The sequence below is a fragment of the Bufo gargarizans genome, chromosome 3 (genome assembly GCF_014858855.1).
Source record: "Bufo gargarizans isolate SCDJY-AF-19 chromosome 3, ASM1485885v1, whole genome shotgun sequence".
In the NCBI taxonomy this organism is placed as follows: Eukaryota; Metazoa; Chordata; class Amphibia; order Anura; family Bufonidae; genus Bufo; species Bufo gargarizans.
In genome coordinates, this window is record NC_058082.1 from 191,981,605 (window position 1) to 192,009,403 (window position 27,799).

Sequence of the window (27,799 nt, forward strand, 5' to 3'; positions counted from 1 at the left end):
ATTACATTTCACATTGTTATTTATTTACTCATTAATTTATTGGTTCATTCTTACCTCACAAACTGTTTATTTTAAAATGCACCTAATTCTCAGTGATAAAAATGACGCTAGCATTTTTTATTTCATAGGAAATAGAATGGTGTAAGTATTTACAGAAAACATCTCTATATTATTAACCCTTTCAGCCTCGGAGGGTTTTTAGTTTTTGTAGTTTCATTTTTTACTCCCTGCATTTCCGGGGCAATAATATTTGTATTTTTCGGTTCATATAGCCGTATGATGGCTTGTTTTTTGCAGGACAAGTTTCACTTTTTAATTTCCCTATTTACTATTGCATACGATGCAGTAGGGAGCAGGAAAAAACAAAATGGGGTGAAATTGGGAAAAAAAACATTTCCGCAACAGTTTTATGGGTTTTATATTTACGGGGGTTCCCTGTTTGACCTGTTACTTTTATTCTGAGGTCAGTACAATTATGGCAATACCACATATGTCTAGTTTTTCTTATGTTTTAATACTGAAAAAAATTTAAACCTTGAAAAATATTATTTCTTTCTTTTCATTGCCATCTGGCCCCTATAATCATTTTTGTAGTTATGTGTACAGCGCTGTTTGAGGGCTGATTTTTGGTGGTGTGATCTGTACTTTTGATGGATACCATTTTGGGGTGTGTATAACTTTTTGATAATTTTTACTTAATTATTTTGTAGAAGTTACAGCAACCAGAAACAGTTTTGTTTCACCATTTGCCATATGGGATAATTATTTTTATATTTTAATAGTACAGGCGTTTTTGCACACGGAAATGCTGATAATTGGTATATATATATATATATATATATATATATATATATATATTTTAAATGTTTTCATTTTGGGGAAAGAGGGAGGATTTGAATTTTTATCTTTTTTTATATTTATATATTTTTTTACACTTTTTTTTATAATTCCAATAGGGAACTATAACAAGCAATCTATTGCTTCTCTTATATACTCCAATGCATTAGCTTTGGAGTGTATAAGAAATACACCATGGGGGTCATTTATTACGATATACTCCAATTTTGTCGCAAAGTGGTTTTGTGGCAAAATCTGTGACTTTTTGATGCTTATGCCACTTTTCCAAGGTGGCAGAATAAGGAGACATGACGTGGTCATAGAAGAGGGCCAACGTGCCGGCCTGTCTCAGTTTATTAGCCAGCAAGGAACCTGGTGTAGGTTACGCCATGTCGCACGGCCAGCGGAACCAAGTGCCAAAGGTTTGCAGAGTCCTTCACCTCAACATAACTTTGACACATCCGCAAACAGCGCAGAAATATTAAGACCAGTCTATAAATTGCCAGTCTTAATAAATGACCCCCTATGTTCCTATGGAGCCCATAACAGGCAGTGGCTCCATAAGAACTACTGTAAGGTCTGGCAGCTTCTCTTCATTCAGGAGGACAGAAGCTGCCGCACATTTCTTAGTTTTTTGTCTGCGTTCTGTGTCCGTTATGGCTGCTATCATAATGCTATATGCAACAGGAAATCTCCATAGCAACCCATTCACCTGATAGAAGCCAAAAGAGTGTAATTTAGGCCTGCTCGGGGTGGTATACATTGCTATGCCTTTTATGCGGCACTATTGCATAAGTAATCATGCAGTAAATAAAAGTATACCATGCAGTATAATTTTTTTTTAAATGGGAACCTAAGACACTACGAGGGAGATTTATTAGGAGTTAGGACACAGTGTGTACATTGGTCTTAATTTCTGCTGCTCTTGTGTGAGATGCCCACAGTTGTTAATAATTGTGATGCATGTCGGGTAGTGTTGGGCGAGCATCGCTATGCTTGGCCGAATATCGCTTGTGCCAGAGTCAGTGTATTTAAATCTAATTTAGCCTCTATTTCTGAAAAGTTTCTGGTGGGATTCGAACTCACAACCTTCTACATTACAGCCAAAAATGTTAACCACTACACTATGCTGCATGGCCAGCTATTTTATATTTTTTTAGTAATTATAAAAAATGTTTAATAACTGAAAAAAAAGCAAATGCTTATATATACTGTATTTTCCTGCGTATAAGACTACTTTTTTACACATGAAAATCTTCTCAAAAGCCGGGGGTTGTCTTATACGCCGGGTGTTGTCTTATATGCCAGTTTGCGGCATGCTGAAACTTACTTCCTAGCCGGACTGGAGGCTAGCTGAGCCACCGTGCTCTGCATCCTGGCCAGCCGCTCCTGAAGCAGCCCCCTCTCCCTGCTCTCAGTGGTTTTCTCATGCCGACAGTATCACATTGCGTACTACTGCTCAGATCGTCTTGAAGACAGGGAGGGCTGGGAAGGCAGGGAGAGCTGACCCACCCAATCCAAGCAGGCTTTGTATGCAGTGTGCACAGAAAATACCTGTACATCGCTTGCTGTGATTGGCTGGTTGTTGTATACTGGGTTGGATTGACGATTCTGAGGGAAGGCAAGGGGAAGCAGGAGCATCTGTACTTCAGCCAAATCTAATGTTGGAACGGCGGATCTCTAATGAAGTTTGGTGTGCATCTTATCTGTGGTGAAAAAAACTGAGTCTATCTGGGGAGCAGATACATGTGGTGGGGAATACAGTACAGCACCAGTATCTGTACATACAGTACAGCGCCAGTATCTGTACCAGTTCATACAGTACAGCACCAGTACAAACAAGACAGTATACAAATGGCTAACATTCAAGAGCCCATCATGGCTCTACCAGCAAGAATAAAGAAATATGAAACTTAAAGTTGTAAACTTTGCCATGGAACATAATAACTGCACTGCTGCAAGACAATATGGAGTAACAGAAAAGATGGTTCGGGACTGGAAAGCAAATGAAAAAGCATTAAATAGTATGCCAAGGGGTAAGTGTGCATTAAGAAGAGGCACCCCACATTGGCCAGAACTCAAAAAACATGTAGCAGATATGGTGAATGAGCATCGCCAAAACAGTTATGTAGTGACACAAAATAAAATACGTTTGTTTGCACTTCAGTGGGCCAAATCTAACCCAGATCACAGCAACAGATTTAAGGCCACTGTATCCTGGTGTACTAGATTCTTGGAAAGGCATAATATGGTACTGAAGCAAAAGACAAAAATTGCACAACAATTACCTGCATATCTTGATGCCAAAATAAATTGCGTTGGAGGGGCGAGTATAGCCCAAACCCTATATTTTAACTGGAAAAGTTGGGGGGCCCAGTCATCTTATACGCTGGAAAATACGGTATATATATAATCATACTTCTGATAAATATGAATGCATAATATGTGGGAAACTACGACTGATGTTTTAGTCATAATATATTTACATATATTATAATATATTATATATTCTAAATATATAATAATATATGTAAATCTATTGAGGTTAAAATCTTATATATATGTTTCAATTAAATTTAGCCTCTATTTCTGAATTTTTTTCCTATGGGATTCAAACTCACAACCTTCTACATTACAGCCAAGAACATTAACCACTACATTATATAGCTGCATAGCCAGTTACTTAAAACTGGCCATGCAGCTCTATAGTGTAGTGCAGGCATGTCCAACCTGCGGCTCTCCAGCTGTTGTAAAACTATAACTCCCACCATGCCCTGCTGCAGGCTGATAGCTGTAGGTAGTCTAAGCATGCTGAGAGTTGTAGTTTTGCAACAGATCGAGAGCCTCAGGTTGGCCATGCCTGGTGTAGTGGATACAATTCTTGGCTGTAATGTAGCAGGTTGTGAGTTTAAATCCCATTAGAAACTATTCAGAAATAGAGGCTAAATTGGGTGTCCCCAAGCACTGACTCCATATATGGACATAGCTATATATGGAGTCAGAGCAGGGACTCCTAAGCCGAGCTAGAGTCCTAACACCCTCCCCTCTTCAGAGCAGGGGGTGCCTGTTTTAATGCCCGGGTTCTCCCATTGACTTCCATTGTGCTCTGGTGCTCTGTAAGCACCTGAGCATCGGGAAGTGTTATACTCAAGCACAAGAGCACTTTGGTGCTCAACCAACACTATTGTCGGGCTGCCCATGGGCCACAGCTTAAATCTACTCCAACCAACAGCTGGAGTAGATTTGTGGTGTAATGTCAGTTTCTGGCGCACAAGTTATTCAATGACTTGCCCAACTTCCATCTCCTCTTGCCCACACTGAGAAAATATGGTGATATTGGAAAAAGCTAAAAGGTCACATATTTTATCACAAACTGGGACTTGCGGCCAAATTTATAAAAGCTTCTGGCATAGAAACATGATAAATGTCCCCCTATACAGTAGCATCCATCAGATGTAAGGTATACATTTGGAAGGTGTCCAGATGTATGTCTCCTGCAGACACAGAAAAGCACAAAGTGAAGGCAGCCTATCACGTAGTGATGATAGTTATTGAGGGTCATTTACTAAAACTGGATTTTTACACAGGTGTTAGATGACCCCCTACACTGCTGTAAGTTTTGGCTGATTTATGATGACGCATGTGACTTGTCATAAATTCGGCGCATCTATGACAATCTGTGTGTGGCATGAAAACTCCAACATATGCAGTAAATGTTAGCAAATGTTAGTAGTAAATGTTAGACCTCCTGCACACGAACGTGTGCTTCCTGTTGCCTTATTATGGACCGCATTTGCGGATCCACAATACACGGGCGCCGTTCCATGGCCATTCCGCATCAAGGATGTGGACCAATTCACTTTAATGGGTCCGCAAATCCGGAGATGGGGAATGGTGCGGAACGGAAGCACGGAACGGAACCCTACGGGAGCACTACAGAGTGCATCCATGGGGTTTCGTCCCGTACTTCCGTTCCCCAAAAAGATAGAACATGTTCTATCTTTTTGCTGAATGGCCAGATCACAGACCCATTAAAGTGAATGGGTCCACGATCCGCTGCGGCTGCCCCGCGGATGGTATTCGTGCATTGTGGCCTGCTTTTTACAACCACGGTGCGCACACTTTCGTGTGCAGGAGGCCTTAGTAAATTTGCTGGGGCCAGAGACCCAGAGGTCTCTGGCCCTGGCATGGCCCCCGACATTCCCCCTGCTGTCCCACCCAACTGTTGAACACGGCATAAAACCGGCCATGAAACTAAATACTGTTGCATGGTCAGTCAAAAATAGGACTTTTGCCTTCTTTTACAAAGTTGCAAGTCCCTTGATAAATGATTTGTGGTGCCTCCTCCACAGACTTTTCTTTCCATGATGCATGCAAAAAATTGCTTTTGTAGGCTTTCCTGGGAGAACCTATGGAAATAAATGTCAGAAGAAAGACTATACCAAAACACCAAAATCCAAAACACTGCAATATGTGTCTATGCATTCTCATATCTAGCTATAGTCTTTGAACTAACATTAGGTCGCAATGCTTTTGCTCTATTAAAAAATATTTAAAAAAATAGAGATTCAAGACCAACTCAGTGGGGCAGATTTATCATTAGGCATCATGCACATGAGCGTATTTTTGGTCTCCATTCAATAATGTTTTTGGGTATATCGGAGGCAGTCCACATACGTATGTCTGTTCCATGGCCCCACAACAAAGACAGAACATTTCTATTCTTGTCATTTTTGCTAAAAAGGATAGGACATTTTTATTTTGTCATTTTGTATGTAGTTTTTTATCCTGTCCATTTCAGTGGGAAGTTTGGATGTGGCTTTGATGCAAAATCCACTGCATAAATGAACATATCACTTTGTTTTTCCACGCTGCAGTTTTTAAAACCGCAAGCGGAAAATATATTCCATGTAAATTAAAGGCATTATCCAGGAATTGATAATGATGACCTTTCCTCGGGTCATGATAAAACCACCTAAATAGATAGGTAATCCATTGTCAGTTTACTGTTGCTGTGAGGGGAAGATGTTATCTACAGGATAATCTTTATAATAATAGTAGATGTACAACCTGAAAATATATATATCTTATATTATTGCATATTATTTGTACATATTTGATATATGACTTTTATAAGGCTTTGTTTTTTGTCATTTTATGTGGAGTATTACAGCTTTATGGTTCTCATTATAGGGATAGATAAAGATGTCCATAGAACATCATTGCATTGATTAGTGTAATGTGTGAGGCTTTAAATAGATCACTCCAGAGGGGCTTTCTGGTCACAGTGGCTAATGTCTGTGATCTGCGATAACGATGATCACTGACACTTAACCCCTCAAATGCCAATTGTTACTACGGCATCTGAGAGGCGTTTCCCTGGAAGCGCTGAGCTCTCAGGCCCCAAATGGCTTCCCTGTGTTGAGATGGAGAAAGCCATTTATTCGCTGTTGTAGCCTTGAGCCTTAGGAGGGATCCGAGGCTAGCATAGCATAGTCCCACAGGCAGGTCTCACTAGCCTCACAGATAATTCATTGCAGTCTAAGGGAGTAGCAATCAGACAATTGCACTTAAAGGGGTTGTGTCACTTCAGCAAATGGCATTTATCATGTAGAGAAAGTTAATACATATTGACTCCTTTGCTGGCTTGGTTCATTTGTCCATCACATTATACACTGCTTGTTTCCATGGTTATTTCCATCCTGAAAACTTTGGATTAATGCTGTACGGAGATTCATCTTCGTACAGCATTAGACTGTACGGACTACGATGAGCTGAAGTCAGTTATACGCAAAGTCGCGTTCGGTTCAAAGTTTTAAAGTGGTTTTCCACTTTAAAAATCAACTACCAATGTTATTCAATGAAGTCTCATGTGACTTTGGGAATAACTGACTTCAACTTATCGGAGCCCATACATTTTAACGCTGTATGGAGACGGATCTCCGTACAGTATTAATCTGAAGTTTTGAGCAAAGCGACTTTGGATGTAGCATGCGAAGTTCGCTTCACTTATCACTAATAACTCATTTAAACAAATAAGTGTTTTGATGTTTAGAAGTCTGAAAACAGGGGTCACATGACCGAATTACATCATAAAGTCCTTTCAGGAGGCTGAGAATACAGACTGCTGGGAGGAGGATCGGTGGGTGGTAGCAACATTATGGAGGAAGCACCCACCCTCAGGACAGCAGTATTCTGAGACTTGTAGGCAACACTACAGCAACATGGAAAGGAATTTTTACAGAGCAGCTGCCAGTAGAGAGAAACCAGAAAGCAGAAAGGAGACTTGTAGCAGGGATGTAGAAACAGTAAGAACTGTTTTGAAATACTTGTAGACATATCTTTAGGTTTAGGAAAATAAAATGATGGAAGTGCTTTTTCCCTACATGTACGCTTCTGCCTTGTACCCTGCCAACCGTTCACCATCAAGGGTACAAAACCTAACATCAGGCAGGAGCCCCAAGTCCATGGTATGCCCAGAGGGAAGAAAGGGTGCACCCCTATTCACTGCACGTCTGTCACTGTGAACTGTAAGTACTACTACAATCATCATAGCCACTACCACTCTTCTCATGTTTCCTTCCCCTGTGGGTCGCTAAACCCACAGATTCTTATACTGAAAGTGAAAGCTAGCACACACTTTGTAGCTATCTGTCAATAATGTACAATCTACTCTCACCGTAGCAATGGATTTGACACATCCCAACCATTTGGCACCCAGTTGACGTGGTTGCCCTTTAATCATTATCAAGACAGCAAATTCCTCTCAGCAACAGATCTTTCTCTAATTTTTCAGTAACAAGTTCCAGTAATGTCCTCTTCCTTGTTACAGCAAACATTTGTTTGTTGCAGGAGTGGGATCTGGGTACTGTGGGCAACTCTTGAGGCTCTGAATGATCTGCAAACATAAGCCAGAGCAGATACTGAGAATTACATCCAATATACAGGACTAGAGAAGTGGCATTGTTCAATGTATATATACTGTATACAGAAAAAGAGCAGATACCAAGAATTGCTATACAGGACAAGAGAAGTGGTACTTTGCAGTGTCCATATATACAGAATAAGAGCAGATACTGAGAATTGCACCCGGTATACAGGATAAGAGAAGTGGTACTGTGCAGTGTCCATATATACAGAATAAAAGTAGATACTGAATTGAATTGCATGCAATATACAGGACAAAGTAAGTGTTACTGTAAAGTATCATATATAAAGGACAAGCGAAGCGGTACTGTGCAGTGTCATATTTACATGACAAGATAAGTGGTACTTTGCAGAGTCATATATACATGAAAAGAGAAGTGGTACTCTGCTGAGTTATATATACATGAAAAGAGAAGTGGTGCTGTGCAGTTTTCATACATACAGAATAAGAGAAGATAATGAGAATTACACCCAATATTCAGGACAGGAGAAGTGGTACTGTGCAGTGTCCATATATACAAAATAAGTGAAGATACTGAGAATTATACCCAGTATACAGAACAGTATACAGAAGAGAAGTGGTACTGTGCAGATTCATATACACAGTACATTACAAGAGAAGTGGTACTGTGCTGAGCCATATATACATTACAAGAGAAGTAGTACTATGTAGTTATATATACATGACAAGAAAAGTTGTACTGTGCAGTGTCATGTTTATAGGACTAGACAGATAGTTATGTACAGTACTTACAGGGGTTGTCTGGGCTCCGAGCCGCCTGTTAGTGCTGGTGACATCACTGGACTCACTGCTGGGCGGAAGCCTCCGCCTAGCAGTCCCTATGTATAGCCTGGTACGTCACCGGATGTCCTAAAAAATGCCTCTGTCCTGCACAATTTAGCGCGCGGCAAGGGAGAATATTGGAGCATGAAATCAGCACATAGCAAGCACATATAACACACACTCTCACATATACCCATTCATACACATATACCAATGCATGCACATAGATAACACTTGCACACCATTTTTTTCTCCTGTCAGTGGTCTTGATGTTTCTGTGAGTTGAGAACCTGAACTGATGATTATATGATCTGGTTATGTGACCTCTTTTTCAGGCCCTTAAATGGATTCTGTAACCAGTATTATCCCTATAGAGCCATTTACATGTTATTAAAGGTCTCCTACAGCATGTCAGAAATATACCAGTGTGTAAATTATGACTGCTGTAGTTTTGCAGATTTTTTATTTTTTTTATGCAATTTGTATGCAAATGAACTGTGAAAAGAGCCCAAGGGGCGATCCTACCATTCAGTGGAACCCAGCCTCACCCCTTATTATGTGTGAGCCCAGCACCTCCCTAGTCCTCAAGTACCCGCCTAGCTCCTCCGATGTCGTTCTGTCACCCGAGCGCTCGCGTGGTCTCCCATCCATGTGCAGGTATCAGTCTCATGGAAAGAACTGCACACGTGCCAGCTTAAAAAAATTAACTTAACTGGGCCCAATCAGTCCACCAGGTTTTCTCCTGGTGTAGTATATTCCCAATATCCCTCTGCAGGTAGTTCTTTTTCCATAGAAGGCCTCCTACTGCTTACTGTTTTGACCTGTTTCTACATCCAGATGATGCTGCACATCTACTGTGGACATTCAGCTTCTTTTTCTCTCTTGATGATGTGTTTCCTCTGTCTTCTTCCTGCTTGCCCTCCTCTCTGCCCCACGCAGAGGTCTAGAGAAGAAAATGACACTGGGAATTGTAATCCAGTGTACTCCAGGAAAAAAGTGCGGAGCTTTGCTGTTGTAAGTTCCTGTTTGTCATTATTCTGGGATAACATTTTTACCTGTAATATTTGACCTTACAAAAGACTCCTAGTTTGTTCGAGAAGTCCTATAGGCCAGGCAATGCTTCTCTGGGAAAAAGAAATGCAAATTAACTCTTTTTCCAAAAAGAAAAGAAAACCGAACCTCTGATACAACTAGCTTTCCGAAAGGAAATCTGAACCTCTGATTCCAACAGATTTAAGATACACTCTTCTTCTCCATTGCCCCTCCCCCATCCCCATCATCATTCTTCTGAACCTCATCCACTGTCAAATATCCACACCCCATGCATTCAGGAGCATAGGTGACTAGTTCATGTAGCTTTATATCTACTCCGCTATTGTGTTAAGATTATTGTACAAAACATGCACTATCCACCCCTATCTCCTTATAGTTTGTAAGCTTTTGCGTGCAGGGCCCTCTTCCTCATTGTTAGTTACAATTTTATTTATGATTCTGTTTGTACTTGAATCCCCTGATTGTAAAGCGCAGCAGAATATGTTGCCGCTATATAAATAAACATTATTATTGTTATTATTACTGGCTTTGCTATTATACACGTTAAGCCTCAAGGCCTCTTTAAAAGCCTGGGCATTATAGGATAGCTACCTTACATCTGGTGGCACCAGAGGTTTACCTTTCTTTTCTGCTTGGCATCTGTAGCTGCATCTACATTACTCAATGCTCCACTTTCAGGGGTTGCATGCAGTAAAATGCACATTGGTGCATGACTCAGGTTTGTATGTTCCTTTTATTTCTTACAGCTTTGTACCAACCATGTTCAGCCTAGGACATGATCAGATATCACATTCAAATATCAGAATAATATCCTTTTGAGGCAAAATACTCTAGCTGATAAATGACTCTGACCCCTGACTCTGACATTTGATGCTGACACCTTATTTTGATATCTGACTCTGACCCCTAACTCCTTACTTTGACATCTGACTTTGACATCTGTCACCTGACTCTGACATTTGATGCTGACATCTCAATTGATATCTGACTCTGATATCTGACTCTGACAACTGATTTAAATTTCTGACTCTGACACCTGATTGATATCTTACTACTCAATGCCCAAACTTTTTTTTTGCTTGCTTACTATATATTTTTGCCTGAATATTATAACGAAGAGCCAGTGGCGCATCTCTCCCTGCAGCGCTGCCGTCAGGAGGTAACAAGGGGGCGGAGAGGACCCAGCCACGCACGCTTCCTCAGCATGGCCAGCATCCTTCATCCTCTAGACCAGTGTTTCCCAACCAGTGTGCCTCCAGCTGTTGCAAAACTACAACTCCCAGCATGCCCGCACAACCAAAGGCTGTCCGGGCATGCTGGGAGTTGTAGTTTTGCAACAGCTGGAGGCACACTGGTTGGGAAACACTGCTCTAGACAATGAGCAGGGGGGAGAACTGAGCGGCAATGGCAATGAGTCGGCGCTCAGATGTAATTAATGTGCTGGACACGGGTCATGTGGCGCTGGCCACGTCACATGACCCATCAATTAGACCTATTTAAACAGGTCACCTGCTGGCCACAGGTTGCTTGTGATTGGTCTTGCTACCTCACTAGTGTTCCCTGCATGTGTGACTTCCTTTGTTTGACCTCGGCTTGTATTTGACTTTTGACCTTGTGATACCCCTGGTACAGACTCAATGTCTTGCCTCATGACTTCGACTTGTATTTGACTTTTGACCTTGTGATACCCCTAGTACTGACACGATCTCCTGGCTCCTGACCTCAGCTTGTATTTGACTCCGGTTGTGGTTCTTACCCGTCCTGGGAAGCCTTTGCTTCTGTGTTTTCTGTCTGTGTCTTTTGTTCCCTCCCTTTATCGTTCCTTCCTTTAGGCCCCTGAACGTACGCAAGTTAGGGACTGCAGCCCAGTTGTTCCCCGTTGAATAGGACGGACTGTGCAAGTAGGTAGGTACAGAGGTGTGGGTGGAGAGTAGGGCTGAACTTATCACTTACTTTTCGGGACAAATATCTAATCAAATAAGCAATGAAATTAGCTAGGTAGATGACAATCTCAAATGGTCTTTATGAGTCAAAGTGAAAATGAGTTTCTGATACAGTGTGTATTTGCCAACTAAATTACATAGACAAAAAAAATCAGCTCTTCATAAGAAATGAGTCTCTGTCTCATACATGGTAAGTTCTGAGACCTTTTCGTAGACAAAATAAGAGTGATTTTTTTTTTTTTATAATCTAAGTAGATGACTCATTTAAATTATGTTTGACTTTGGTGTCTGATTTTCTTTACTGATCATGGTCAAAGTCAGAATGAGTTTCAGATACAATGTTCATTTGCATGCCAAATCACATAGGGTACTTTCACACTTGCGGCAGAGGACTTCGGCAGGCAGTTCCGTCGCCGGAACTGCCTGCCAGATCCATCAAAAGGTATGCAAACTGATGGCATTTGTCAGACGGATCAGGATCCTGATCCGTATGACAAATGCATTGAAATGCCGGATCCGTCTCTCTGGTGTCATCTGGAAAAAACGAATCCGGCATTTTTTTTTTTTCACTTTTTCCGAGGTCTGAGCATGCGCAGACTGCAATGCCAGATCCATTTTACCGGAACACTCGGGCCAGATCTGACATTCTTGCAAGTGTTCCGTAATTTTGAACGGAGATAAAACCGCAGCATGCTGCAGATTGCTCTCCATTCAGAATGCATTAGGATAAAACTGATCAGTTCTTTTCCAGTATTGAGCCCCTAGGACGGAACTCAATGCCGGAAAAGAATAACGCCAGTGTTAAAGAACCCATAGCCAAAGAAAATGCTAGCTAATAGTAAGGTCTCTGTATCTCAAACAGCAGGTTTTAGGTTCAAGACCCAGTAGCAAAGAAGAACTGTGAAGTATTTTTTAATAACCTATCTAGAAGACAATTGTTAATGATGTGTGACTTTCCTCACTGGTTGGGATTAAGATCAGAATAAGTTTCATGTCCACTTCGTATGTGCTAGGTAGATAAAAATAACCAAAGAAAATCCAAATGTAGTAACAGATGAGCTAGTGGCTCTATGCTAAATGACTCTGTCTTATGTATTGTATATTTTGAGTTCAAGACCTGCTAGCAAACAAAAAATAAGAATGACATTTTTCAAAAAGGCTAATTACATGGCAAATTTAAATGATGTTTGACTTTCCTCACTGGTCATTGTCTAATGAGTTTCAGATACTTTCATTGTATTTACTAGCCAAATCACATAGCCCAAAGAAAACGCCTAAAGCAAAAAAAATAAAAATAAGTTGCACCCTAAAGTAAGTGACTCTCCAATGCACCATAAAGTAAGTGAACCTGTTATTGCACCTTAAAATAAGTGTACCTCTTATTGCACCCTAAAGTAAGTAAACCCATTATTGCAATCTAAGGCCTCATGCACACGACCGTTGTTGGGTTCCGTTCCGCAAAATGGGGTTCCGTGATCCGTTTCCATTTTTGTTTCCGTGTGTCTTCCTTTATTTTTGGAGGACCACCAGACATAAGGAATGTAAAAAAAAGTCTAAGGCCCCATGCACACGGCCGTGTTTCACGGCCGTGTGCGGGCCGTGGAACCGCGGCCTGGATCCCTCCTGAGAGCAGGAGCGCACGGCGTCACTGGTTGCTATGACGCCGTGCACTCCCTGCTGCCGCCGCAATACAGTAATACACTGGTATGATCTATACCAGTGTATTACTGTACTGTGCCGGCAGCAGGGAGCGCACGGCGTCATAGCAACCAGTGACGCCGTGCGCTCCTGCTCTCAGGAGGGATCCAGGCCGCGGTTCCACGGCCCGCACACGGCTGTGAAACACGGCCGTGTGCATGGGGCCTAAGACAGGTTTGCCATGCAAATGATAGGAAAAAAACGGACGCGCAAATGACAATCTTGTGTGCCTCCGTGTTTTTTAGCGGTCCCATTGACTTGAATGGGGCCGCAAACAGTTTTCCCGCGAAAATAATAGGACAGGTTATATTTTTTTGACGGACTGGAACCACGGATCACAGACGCGGATGGCAAACGGTGCATTAGCCGAGTTTTCAACGGACCCATTGAAAATCAATAGGTCCGCATGAAAGTAACGAAATACGGCGCAACGGACACGGAATAAAACAACGGTCGTGTGCATGAGGCCTAAATGAAATGGACCCTTTATTACATCCTAAAGTAAGTGAACCTGCTATTGTACCCTAAAGTAGGTTAACCCTAAAGTAAAGTTCTGTCAACATGACTTTTTTTTCTGTCCTGCATAACGGAAACCACACAGATCTGTTATGCTTGCCTATAGTCTTCTATTCTGATGGATGAAAATGGAATGCCTCTAAAGGTTTCCGTTTTGAATTCCATCTTATGAATTCTGTTATTTTGCATTATAACCATGTTATAACGGAAATCAATAACGGAATTCATAACGTTGATGTGAACCCACCATTAACCTGCTGGACCTGTAGAATATGGGACTCATCATCTGCTATTTTCGTGATATCTTTTATCATGACTAGTGTTCAGCGAATCAAAGTATCTGAAGTAGACTTTCAGTTAAAATTTGATTCGCCATGAAGCCAAATTTCCTTGCGCGTCGTGGTAACCAATCTATTTTTCCTGAAATGGCGGTAAAAAAACAAAATATACTCATCTTATCCATTTGCGCGCAAAGAGGCTGTCACAGCCATCTTGATTGTAGAGACCGTGACAAAATTTTGCTCAGTATCTTCAATCAAGATTTCTACAACAGCCTCTCCACGATCAAATGGATAAGGTGAGAATGTTTTTTTAAAAACAGATTAGCCCCTGAAATGCATTAATTTTAATCTCAGATGCCGTGATCAGTGATGAACGTGCCATCTGAGGGGGTTTAAATATGGGGGGGGGCAGCTGTTCAATGTCATAGCCCCTGCTACATACTAAGGAATTTGCTTTGTAACAAAGTAATTAATCACAAATCGAATTTCTTTAAATAGAGCAGCCAAATCGATTTTTTTCAGAACTTTGCTCATCTGTAATCAGGGTACATTATTAATAACAATAATGACAATACAGGGGACACAAATCATATACAAGAATATATGATGTACTTGAAAAAAGTATATATTTTAAGTATTACTTTCCTATATTAGGTCAAATTATGTGGAATTACACTTGCTATCAAGACTTTGACATTTTATCAGCTACTGCCGGTGCTAATATTAATTCTGTTTTGCAAGCCTAGCTGATGTACCATGTTTTTATACCTGATAGATATCAGAAGGGAATCACCCCAGGCAAATGACAGGTTAGCAAGTTTATCTGTGTGTGCTAATAGCATTGCATTTGATGTCACAAGTGGCTTGAAAGGGCACTCTTACATCAAATAACATTCCAGTTCCAGATGACTACTATAACATGTCTTTATTCATTTGTACTGCTTTGATGTTCTAATCTAGTGCTATGTACAATTTAGGTTGCACATAAATAAATAAAAAAAGATTTCATATTAAATATAGTGAGATTCCATTTTCAAATAAAACTACTCTTACAGGATGTAAGCATTGTATTGGCAGGTTGTTAAAATAAGTAAGAGAAATAAAAAATAATACAATCACATTTGTATGCAATAGGAGGCAAATAACATGTTTTCCTTCTGGTGATGACAGTCATATTGACCAATCTGATGATCAAAGACGTAAGTTCGTACAGTCAGGTCCATAAATATTGGGACATGGACAAAATTCTAACATTGTTGGCTCTATAAACGACCACAATGGATTTGAAATGAAACAAACGTGTGCTTTAAATGCAGACTGACAGCTTTAATTTGAGGGTATTTACATCCAAATCTGATGAACGGTGTAGGAATTACGACAGTTTGCATATGCGCCTCCCACTTGTTAAGGGACCAAAAGTAATGGGACATAATAATAATCATAAATCAAACATTTACTTTTGAATACTTGGTTGAAAATCCTTTGCTGTTAATTACAACCTAAAGTCTGGAACGCATAGACATCACCAGACGCTGGGTTTCATCCCTGGTGATGCTCTGCCAGGCCTTTACTGTAACTGTCTTAAGTTCCTGCATGTTCTTGGGGCATTTTCCCTTCAGTTCTGTCTTCAGCAAGTGAAATGCATGCCCAATCGGATTCAGGTCAGGTGATTGACTTGGCCAATGCATAACAGTCCAAAAACTCTTTGGTTGCTTTCGCAGTGTGCATTGGGTCATTGTCCATCTGCACTGTGAATATGAGCAGATAATATTGCCCGAAACACTTCAGAATTCATCCTGCTGCTTTTGTCAGCACTCAGCAGTCACATCATCAATAAATATAAGAGAACCTGTTCCATTGGCAGCCATACATGCCCATGCCATGACACTACCACCACCATGCTTCACTGATGAGGTGGTATGCTTAGGATCATAAGCAGTTTCTTTCCTTCTCCATACTCTTCTCTTCCCATCACTCTGGTACAAGTTGATCTTGGTCTCCAAGGTGTAAAGGGCAAGCTCAGGCCATATGCCCAATTTGGAGACCCAGAAGTTGAAGGGGGCAGACCCATCAGTCAGTACGTGTAGGCGTGTGCACACCATGTCGCACGTTCCCGTGATGTTCACGATCCAATTTGATATCTGCTCTATCAACTTTCGATGCTCTTTTATGCGCCTACCATGGTGATTACGGGGAATCAGGGTTCCAGGCCGGAGAGGGAGCGTGAGAAAAAGAGACCAAATTTAAGGGAGGATCCATTTTTTCAAATTTAAAATTAGAGTTGAAATATGGGAGAAATTATTAAAGCATAAAAGTGTGACAACTTTTCAAAGTTTATGCATTGAATGTAAGGATGTGGTGCACATTAATTACTGAATAATTTATAAAATGTTATTCCCTGTCACCTATTGCAGGTGTTAATTCATGTCTAAAATTTTGTATAATGTCAACACAAGAATGTAACAGAAAAATTATAGCAGTGGTACTATACACCCTAAAATTTGCTTATTTCGCCAGAAAATGTTGCTGACAATTTTTTTTTTTACGTTCGAGTAGGTATAGGAGTGGAACTATACACACCAAAATTGGTGAATTTCACCCTAAAATGTAAATGACAATTTATTTATTTTTTAACCAGTTTACTAGGTATAGCAGTGGTACTATACACCCAAAAATTGGTTAATTTCACCCGAAAATGTAAATGACAATATAGTGAAATGATATAAAATAAAACACATACAAAAAATAAATATGGATTTATGAGGTGGAGTTCCATATGGAGTAGGAGTTTGAGGAGGCAGTGGACGCAGCGGAGTAGGTTAATTTTAATGAACGTGAGCTTGTCCACATTGGCTGGGGACAATCGGCTGCGCTTGTCTGTAATAACGCCCCCTGCAGTGCTAAACACACGTTCAGATAATACACTAGCTACAGAGCAGGCCAACACCTCCAAGGCGCAAAGGGCAAGCTCAGGCCATGTGCCCAATTTGGAGATCCAGAAGTTGAAGGGGGCAGACCCGTCATTCAGTACGTGTAGGCGTGTGCACACATACTGCTCCGCCATGTTGGTGAAATGCTGCCTCCTGCAAAGATGTTCCATATCAGCTGGTGGTGCTGGTTGTTGGGGCGTGCTGACAAAGCCCCAGCTGCGTTGGCGACCTCTTCCTCGTCCTCTGCCTTCGCCTTCATCCTGTGCCCCTGCTGTCAGGTGGGAATGCCACCAGCAGCGCGTCTACCAGTGTGTGGTTGTACTCGCGCATCTTACGATCACGCTCAATTAATGGAATTAAGAATGGTACGTTGTCCTTGTAACTGGGATCCAGCAGCGTGGCCACCCAGTAATCAGCACAAGTTAGAATGTGGGCAACTTGGTGGTCGTTGCGGAGACACTGCAGCATGAAATCACTTATGTGTTCCAGGCTGCCCAGAGGAAACAAAAAGCTGTCCTCTGTGGGAGGTGTATCGTCTGTGTCCTCTGTATCCCCCCATCCACGTACCAGTGATGGTCATGAGCTGGTCTGGGTGCCACCCTGCTGTGAACATGGTTTCTCCTCCTCCTCATCCTCCACCTCCTCATCCTCCAGAACTGGGCCCTGGCTTGACAATTGTGTACCTTGGGTTTGTGGGTGCAGGAACCCACATTCGCAGCCACTTGGGAATGACTGGCCGGAAACCCTATGAAATGATCCCTCTTCCTCCTCCTCCTCCTCCTTCTGTGCCACATCCTCTTCCATCATCGTCAGGAGCGTTTTTATAAGGAGGCATAGAAGTGGGATAGTAACGCTGAGAGCGGCGGAGTACTCAAAACAGCGCAACAAGGAACACAGGTCTTGCGTAGAGGCCCAGTCATTGATGGTTAAGTAGTGCTGTTCAGCAGAGTGGCTCACCTGTGCGTGCTGCAGCTGAAACTCCACTGTCGTCTGCTAGTGCTCACACAGTCTGGCCAGCATGTGCAAGGTGGAGTTCCACCTTCTGGGCACGTCGCATATGAGGCGGTGAGAGGGAAGGCTGAAGTTACTCTGCAGCGCTGACAGACCAGCAGCAGCAGTGTGAGAACGCCGAAAGCGTGCACAGACGGCCCGCACTTTATGCAGCAGTTCTGACATATAGGGGTAATTTTTAAGGAATCTCTGCACCATCAAATTCAGCACATGCGCCAGGCAAGGGATGTGCATCAAACCGGCTAGTCCCAGAGCTGCTACGAGATTTCACCCATTATCGCACACCACCAGGCCGGACTTGAGGCTCACTGGCACCAACCACTCATCGGTCTGTTGTTCAAGGCCCGTCTACAGCTCCTGCGTGGTGTGGGGTTTGTCCCCCAAACAGATAAGTTTTAAAACTGCCAGCTGTCGTTTACCCCTGGCTGTGCGGAAGTTGGTGGTAAAGGTGTTACGCTGACCGGATGAGGAGCTGGTAGAGGCTGGGGAAGCAAAGTTGGAGGAGGAAGCAACAGGAGGCAAACTGAAGCGCCCTGCAATTCTCCGTGGTGGAAGGACATGCGCCAAACTGCTATTCGCCTCAGGCCCAGCCGCCACTGCATTTACACAGTGTGCTGTTATGGAGATATAACATCCCTGACTGTGCTTACTGGTCCACGTATCCGTAGTGAGGTGCACCTTGCCACAGATGGCGTTGTGCAGTGCACACCTGATTTTGCCCCTACTTGGTTGTTAAGGAAAAGGGTGGCTTGCCTTAAAAAGTAGTGGAGGCTGGGCACGACGTACTGTGGGACAGCCACCGCCATAAGGCCTTTAAAACGCTCCGTCTCCACCAGACGGAATGACAACATTTTAAAGACAAGTAATTTTGAAATGCTGGCATTCAGGGCTAGGGATCACAGGTGGGTAGGAGGGTACTTCCTCTTCCTCTCCAGCGTTTGGGATACGGAGAGCTGAACGCTTCCGTGGGACATTGTGGAGATGCTTGGTGACCCAGGTGTTGGTGTTGCTGGCAGATCCTCTGTTTGTGGGGTGCCAGGTGGCACCGTCACTCTAGAGGTGGATGAAGAGGCGGCGACTGCAGCAGAAGAGGAAGCAGGAGGAGCCAGAGACCTTTCTTGGTTTTTGAGGTGTCTACTCCACTGCAGATCATGCTTTGCAGTTAAATGCCTGGTCATGTAGGTTGTGCTCAGGTTGAGAACGTTTATGCGTCACTTCAGGCTCTGATTGCACAGCGTGCAAACCACTCGTGTCTTATCATCAGCACATTGTCTGAAGAACTGCCACGCCAGGGAACTCCTTGGAGCTGGCTTTGGTGTGCTCAGTCCCTTGCTGCATTGGGCAGTAGGAGGAGTACTGTCTAGAGGACGGCCACTCCGCTTTTGCACCCTGCTCCCTCTTCTGCTGTGCTGGTGGCTCTGTGCAACCACCGCCTCTTCCTCCGAACTACATCGGTCACTTGCATGACCTTGATTCCATGTGGGGTCGAGGACCTCATCGTTCTCCACATCATCTTCCACCCAGTCTTCACCCCTGACTTCCTTGTCGGTCTGCACACTTTCGAAAACCCCAGCAATTGTCACCTGTGTTTTGTCATCATCCGAGACATGCTGCGATGGTCGTCCCATGTACTCATCTTGAAAAATAAGTGGTTGGGCATCGGTGCACTCAACCTCTTCCACTTTTGGGGCAGGGCTAGGTGGATGGCCCTGGGAAACCCTGCTAACAGAGTAATCAAAAAGCAGAAGAGACTGCTGCATGACTTGGGGCTCAGACTGATTGGCTGATTTGCAAGGGGGTGAGGTGAAAGACTGATGGACATCGGCTGCAGGTGCCAACTGTGGTCTTTCAGCAGGAGACTGGGTGGGAGACAATGTGAAGGAACTGGATCCACTGTCAGCAACCCAATCTACTATCACCTGTACTTGTTTAGGCCTCACCATTCGTAGAGCAGCATTAGGCCCAAACAAATACCGCTGCAGGTTTTGTCGCCTACTCGCACCTGAGGAAGGGGTTTCACTTGTGCGTGTAGCTGGCACAGATCGACCACATCTTCTTTCTGCAACAGGAGCTCCACCAGCAGCACCACGACCTGGGCCACGTCCCTTATTTGACGCTCTCCTCATATTTTTTGAATTTAGGATCTTGCCCTAAATGTTTGTTTAATTAATAGTAGAAAAGAACGACATTATGTAAAGGGTGCATCTCACACGGCCTGAACCAGACTAGGCCTCAATTAAAGATTTATTTGCACAAAATGGCTGTATTTCAAATGCCTGATTCAAAACCCTGTATGTAGGGGGGTATCTCACACGGTCTGAACCAGTGTAGGCCTAAAGTAAATATATCTTTGCCCAAAATGGCTGTATTTCAAATGGCTGAAGCAAACCCCTGTATGTATAGGGGGGATCTCTCACGCCCTGAATCAGTGTAGGCCTGAAGTAAATATATCTTTGCACAAAATGGCTGTATTTCAAATGCCTGATTCAAACCCCTGCATGTAGGGAGGTATCTCACATCGTCTGAACCAGTGTAGGCCTGAAGTAAATATATCTTTGCACAAAATGGCTGTATTTCAAATGCCTGATTCAAACCCATGTATGTAGGTGGGTATCTTACACGGTCTGAACCAGTGTAGGCCTGAAGTAAATATATCTTTGAACAAAATGGCTGTATTTCAAATGGCTGAATCAAACCCCTGTATGTATAGGGGGAATCTCACACGCCCTGAATCAGTGTAGGCCTGAAGTAAATATATCTTTGCACAAAATGGCTGTATTTCAAATGACTGTATTTCAAATGCCTGATTCAAACCCTTTTATGTAGGGGGGTATCTCACACGGTCGGAACCAGTGTAGGCCTGAAGTAAATATATCTTTGCACAAAATGGCTGTATTTCAAATGGCTGTATTTTAAATGCCTGATTCAAACCCCTGTATGTAGGGGAGTATCTCACACGTTCTGAACCAGTGTAGGCCTAAAGTAAATATATCTTTGCACAAAATGGCTGTATTTCAAATAGCTGTTTTTCAAATGGCTGAATCAAACCCCTGTATGTAGAGGGGGAATCTCACACGCCCTGATCAGTGTAGGCCTGAAGTAAATATATCTTTGCACAAAATGGCTGTATTTCAAATAGCTGTTTTTCAAATGGCTGAATCAAACCCCTGTATGTAGAGGGGGAATCTCACACGCCCTGATCAGTGTAGGCCTGAAGTAAATATATCTTTGCACAAAATGGATGTATTTCAAATGGCTTTATTTCAAATCCCTGATTCAAACCCCTGTATGTAGAGGGTGTATCTCACAGGGCCTGAACCAGTGTAGGCCTGAATTCAATATTGGTGCACCAAATGGCGGTATTTAAAATCTCTGAATATAACCCAAATGTATTAAGGGTGTATCTCACAATGACATCTGCATCAAAGGCTGCCAACTAAATTTTTTGTGCCCAAACAAGTGTTTGCTTAACAACTAAATTTGACAGCAGTATATAAGCCTGCAATTTCACACGTGCTGATGCTGCATGGCCTGAAAATAGTGTTTTCGTTAAAAAAAAGTGTGTTTTTCAAACCCCAGAAAATGATGGGTGTATTTCTAGCTTAAATTACACACTGACTAATACAGATGTTGTAGATTGCCCAAAAAGTATTTTTTTTGTAACAGAATATGAAAGCTGTATATGTTAAACTTGAATTTAACACTTGCAGATCTGGAAAATACAGTTTTTGAAAAAAAAGGTGTGTTTTTCAAACCCTAGAAAATGATGGGTGTATTTCTACCTTAAATTGCACACTGACTAATACAGATGTTGTAGTTTTTCCCCCCAGAAATCGTGATTTGCAATGTCCCAAAAGCTCAGCTGCAGTGTTGGTGCACTAAGCATGCATAAAATGTCAGCAGAGTGACGTGCAGCGCTATGTGATTCAAGCTTATATAGAGCCTAGGTCACATGCTGCTCTGGCCAATCACAGCCATGCCATTAGTAGGCATGGCTGTGATGGCCTCTTGGGGCAAGTAGTATCACGCTTGTTGATTGGCTGCTGTGCAGCCTTTCAAAAAGCGCCAAGAAAGCGCCGAACACCGAACCGGAACTTTTATGGAAATGTTCGGGTTCGGGTCCGGGGCCCAAAAATCCAGTTCAGGTTCGCTCAACCCTAGTCATGGGTCAAAGTTTGGTGCTTTGCAAAAAATTATGGCGCGTGCAAATATCGCCATATGGTCACATGTTCTGCGAATCACGAACGAGCAAAGTTTGCCGCGAAACGACGAACTGCGAGGCCATAGCTACCTGGGAGTCCAAGATGCATCCAGACATTCTGTTCATGCTGTTCCAGAACCTTTTCGGTGGTGTTTACATCAATTTTTGACATTTTCCTGTGAACCATACACCCTCCCCTCTTCAGAGCACCGGGTGCCTGGTTTATTGCTCGTGTTGTCCCATTGTGCTCGGATGCTCGGTAGAGCACCCGAGCATCCTGCGGTGTTCTACTCGAGCACCAGAGCACTTTGGTGCTTGACCAACACTAATCATCCATGGTGCCACACCAACAGTTTGACAAAAGAGACCAGTTTATTCTGGCTACCTGCCTCAGCTACTATTCTAATGCTGCCACCAGGAGGCCTGATGGGATACACGCAAGGCTGTTAAAAGACCCCAGCGGTGGACTAGCAAAACCATTAACAGATTTATTTAACCAATCACTGGCAACAGGAGTCGTCCCAGAAGATTGGAAATTAGCAAATGTTGTGCCCATTCACAAGAAAGGTAGTAGGGAGGAATCGGGCAACTATAGGCCAGTAAGCCTGACATCAGTGGGGAAATTAATGGAAACCATACTTAAGGAGAGGATTGTGGAACATCTAAAATCCCATTGATTGAAAGATGAAAAACAGTATGGGTTTACTTCAGGGAGATCATGTCAAACTAATCTTATTGATTTTTTTGATTGGGTGACTAAAATAATAGATGGCGGAGGTGCTGTAGACATCGCTTATCTAGACTTTAGTAAGGCTTTTGATACTGTCCCACATAGAAGGCTTATCAATAATTTGCAGTCTTTGGGCTTGGACTCCCATATTGTTGAATGGATTAGGCATTGGCTGAGGGACAGACAACAGAGGGTTGTAGTCAATGGAGTATATTCAGACCAGGGTCTTGTTACCAGTGGGGTACCTCAGGGATCTGTTCTGGGACCCATATTTTTTAATATCTTTATCAGCGAAATTGCAGAAGGCCTCGATGGTAAGGTATGTCTTTTTGCTGATGACACAAAGATTTGTAACAGGGTTGATGTTCCTGGAGGGATACAACAAATGGAAAAGGGTTTAGGAAAACTAGAGGAATAGTCAAAAATCTGGCAACTAAAATTTAATGTTGATAAGTACAAGATAATGCACCTGGGGCGTAAAAACCCAAGAACAGAATATAAAATCAGTGATACAGTCCTAACCTCAGTATCTGAGGAAAGGGATTTAGGGGTCATTATTTCAGAAGACTTAAAGGTAGGCAGACAATGTCATAGAGCAGCAGTAAATGCTAGCAGAATGCTTGGGTGTACAGGGAGAGGAATTGCCAGTAGAAAGAGGGAGGTGCTCATGCCGCTCTACAGAGCACTAGTGAGACTTCATTTGGAGTATTGTGCTCAGTACTGGAGACCATATCTCCAGAAGGATATTGATACTTTGGAGAGAGTTCAGAGAAGAGCTACTAAACTGGTACATGGATCGCAGGATAAAACTTACCAGGAAAGATTAAAGGACCTTAACATGTATAGCTTGGAAGAAAGACGAGACAAAGGGGATATGATAGAAACTTTTAAATACATAAAGTGAATCAAAAAGGTAAAAGAGGAGAGAATATTTAAAAGAAGAAAAACTGCTACAAGAGGACATAGTTTTAAATTAGAGGGGCAAAGGTTTAAAAGTAATATCAGGAATCTATGTGGAATCAGCTGATGATGGTGTAAAAGGAGTGCCCTTCTTCTTGACACTAACATCAACCTGCAAGGTTGAGTTCATACTTGAGTTATTTGGTCAGTTTTGCCCTGTGACTGCCCAAATAAGTGAAGTGTGCACTGATTCTAAGAGCGATGTCTGGCATCTGCTTGTTATACTGACTTACTGTATTATTTAACTACCACAGCAGAATCCCTATGTGTGTTACTGCAAGGCACAGTGGTCTACACCTGTTCGGCTCTCTGTAACCAGGAAATAGCCGTTTTTTAATGCAATTCTCTTCAAATAAATTTGGATCGAAGCAAAATTTTTCAAAAAAATCTGCTTATCTCTAACTATGATAATGGTGTTATGATTGCTGTATTGTTATTGTGGTAAAATGATTGAACACATTTGTTTTAAAATAACAACACATGTTTAGTAAAATACTTAGATCAAAATGTTTTTTTTTCCCAGTGATGATAAATGTATTTTGAACTACATGCTGTGATGCAGTAATGCCTTTACTAATACAGTTATAATGTGTGTTACTGATGTGAAATATATCTGCTGTGGCTACCTGTTATCTTGCAGCAATATATGTGTTCAGTAACACGGCTATAACACACTAAGATATCTAATCACAAAAATGAAATAGAAACAGTTTTTTAGAAAAAAAAAGCAGGGGCAATTCCCCCCAATTGGCTGATTCAAGCTGTCTGTCAGCCTCTGAGACAATCAGGGTAAGATATTCCCCCACGTCCTCCCAGTGTCATGTGACCATCCTTCTTTTTCCTCCTTTAGGGTTTTGCCCACTAACATGAACAGTTAAATGGAATTTATGGACATGCTGTAGTTAGACACTTATTTTTTATTTTTTTATAAATAATCTTTATTACAATTTTTCTAGTTCTTACATAATTTTTCAATAGTCATCTTATTCTTACATGATTATATTAATTAAGTAAAAATATTTATTTATCCCCCCTTCCTCCCATCGTTTGCCGGATGCTAGAAATAAAAAAGCAAAGAAAAAATGAAAGAAAAAAAAAAGAAGAGAATTTATGATATTACCCTCCTCCCACCATTATCCCCCCCCCCCCCTTCCGATCCTCAGTTTTTATTTAACCATTTCTGCCAAATCTTGGCAAATATATGCTTTTTCTTAATCCCAGTCAAATGAAACTCCCATTCTTTAACTGTAGGAACCTCTCACCCCCCCCGTGCCCAACTATACATTTTATAGCTTGGAACAGTTACTTGGTTGCAATTTCCCTATGTTGGAGCACTTCCACTCCATCCATCACCCCTAGAATGCATACCTCAAAATGGCTGGGTACTATAAACTGATGGTATTCCTCTATTTTTTCAATTATATTTACCCAATAATTTGGGATTTTTATACATGCCCATAATATGTGTATATCGTCCACTCCTATCTCTCCACACTTCTGACAAGTAAAAACTTTAGTTCTATAATATTTAATTAACTTTTTGGGAGAGTAGTAGAGACGATACATTACATTAAACTGGATTATTCTATAAGAGAAATTCCTTGAAACCCTGGTTTTTACCTGTATAGCTGATTCTCAAAAGCCTTCCCGCACAGGTCCCAGAATACCCTGCCATTTATGGGTCAAGTTTTCGACTGCTCTTCTATTATTTTTTTTGATGCGATAGCCATTGGTATATCCTAGAAATCAGTTTCTTGCCAGGTGTTAACTTGGCAATACTCTCCAAGGGCTGTGATAGGGTGGTTATTTGTGTACCTTTGCCTATTGTCTTATACAGTGCATGTTTTAATTGTAGATAGTAGAAACTCAACCCTATATTTTTCAGTTGGTATTTCCTTATTAACTCTTCATAGGGTATTATATACCCTTCTTCCCATACCTGTCCTAATTTATATATTCTGTGTTTCCACCTGTACTTCTGTTCAATTAACTTTAATTCTGTGAGTCCAATATTGTCCCATAGTATGGTGTCTGCATAGAATCCAGTTTGGGACCATAGTTCTTTTACAGTCTCCCAACTCTTGGCCATCAACAGAATCAAAGGTTTTTTACATCCCTGTTGGGCCAGAGTACCTGTTTCCATAATTTGGAAAATATTACATTTCTCCAAGTTTTTGTAGCTTTGCGTGTTACTCCATATTATCATATTTTTTATAATCCCTGCACTAAAATAAAGTTCCACATCTGGTACAGATAATCCACCCTCCCTCTCCTGAATACTCAATATCTGTGCCTTTATCCTTGTTTTTTTTCCTCGCCATATTAAATCAGTTAATAGACTAGCTATATTTTTAAAATATTTTTGGGGGATTATCACTGGTGTATTCCACAGGATGTAGTTAAGGGCGGGTAGTACGCACATCTTGATCAGTGAAATACGCCCTGCCATCGACATGTACAGTTTTTTCCATACCTCTATTTTCTTCCTGATATCCTGGATTTTCGGGATCACATTTAGTCTGACATAATCATTAGGGTCCGGAGTAATATAAATTCTCAGATATTTAACGGGTTCATCAATCTTCTTAATTTCCAACTCTCCTGGTCTGAACTCATTCAACGGATCAATCGGGACACACGCTGATTTGGACTAGTTTATCCTAAGTCCCGCATATTTACCAAATTGCTCAAATACCTGAAATATCCTGTTAGGTGACCTATGTGAACCCACAAATAACATAATATCGTCTGTGTATAGGGCAATTTTTTCCTCATGGGTACCATATCTGAACCCCACGATTTCCGGATCTTGTCTAATCATATCCGCAAGTGGTTCAATAGCTATGGCAAAGAGCAGAGGGGAGAGGGGACATTCCTGTCTAACCCTTCTGCCAATTGGTATACGACCTGAGTATTCTCCATTTACTATCACCCTTGCAGATATTTCCGTGTCCAGTAATTTTACCCATGCAATAAAGCGATCCCCAAATCCCATTTTCTTCATTGTGTTAAACAAGAAAGGCCATTCTATCGTGTCAAAAGCCTTTGAGGCATCTATAGTCACGATCAAATGTTCTCCACAGTTTGTGGGTTCAAACTGAGTATTCACAAAGTATCTCATAATATTCTCTGTGGTAGTTTTGCCCAACGTGAATCCCGATTGGTCCTCATGAACAAGCACCCTCCTAAGTCTATTTGCCAAAATCTTAGCAAATAGAAACACCCCGTTGTCCATATTTCACCCCTACAATTTCCAGTGAGCTTTTCTTTTTTGTGAAAACTAAATCGATCCGCGGTAGACTCCTATGCGCCTTTGAAAAACACGAGTATTTCCGTAAATTAGGGTGCATAACCCTCCAAATATCAATCTAGCCCATCTCTTTAGTGATATTTTTTAATTTAGATCCCATACAGGGCCCCTGATTATTCCCCATCTTACATCTATCTATTCTTACATCCATAACATTATTGAAATCTCCAACCAACAACAATAGTTTATCCCCTGCCTTAAGTGCAATGTCATACATTTTTAAAAGGACGTCAATTTTAAAGGGTGGCAGTATATACACACTTGCTATTAACCACGCTCTACCTTCCAGTACACAGTCCAACAGGACATAACATCCCTCCTTGTCTATAGTTGCTTTTACTATTTTTATATCAATATCCCAGTGTATTAATATACTTACTCCTCTCGTGTATGCTGAATATACCGAGTGGAAAGCACATTGAATCCATGGTCTACCTATTCCATCCATCGTCTCATTCGTAAGGTGTGTCTCCTGTAAACAGACTATTGCTGGAAGGGATCTATGTATTGCGTCAAAGACCACAGCTCTCTTTGAGCCCCTACTCAACCCCCTAATGTTCCATGAAATAATTCTCATATGTTTTTTTAATCATATTCTTATCCTTTACCAAAAAAAAA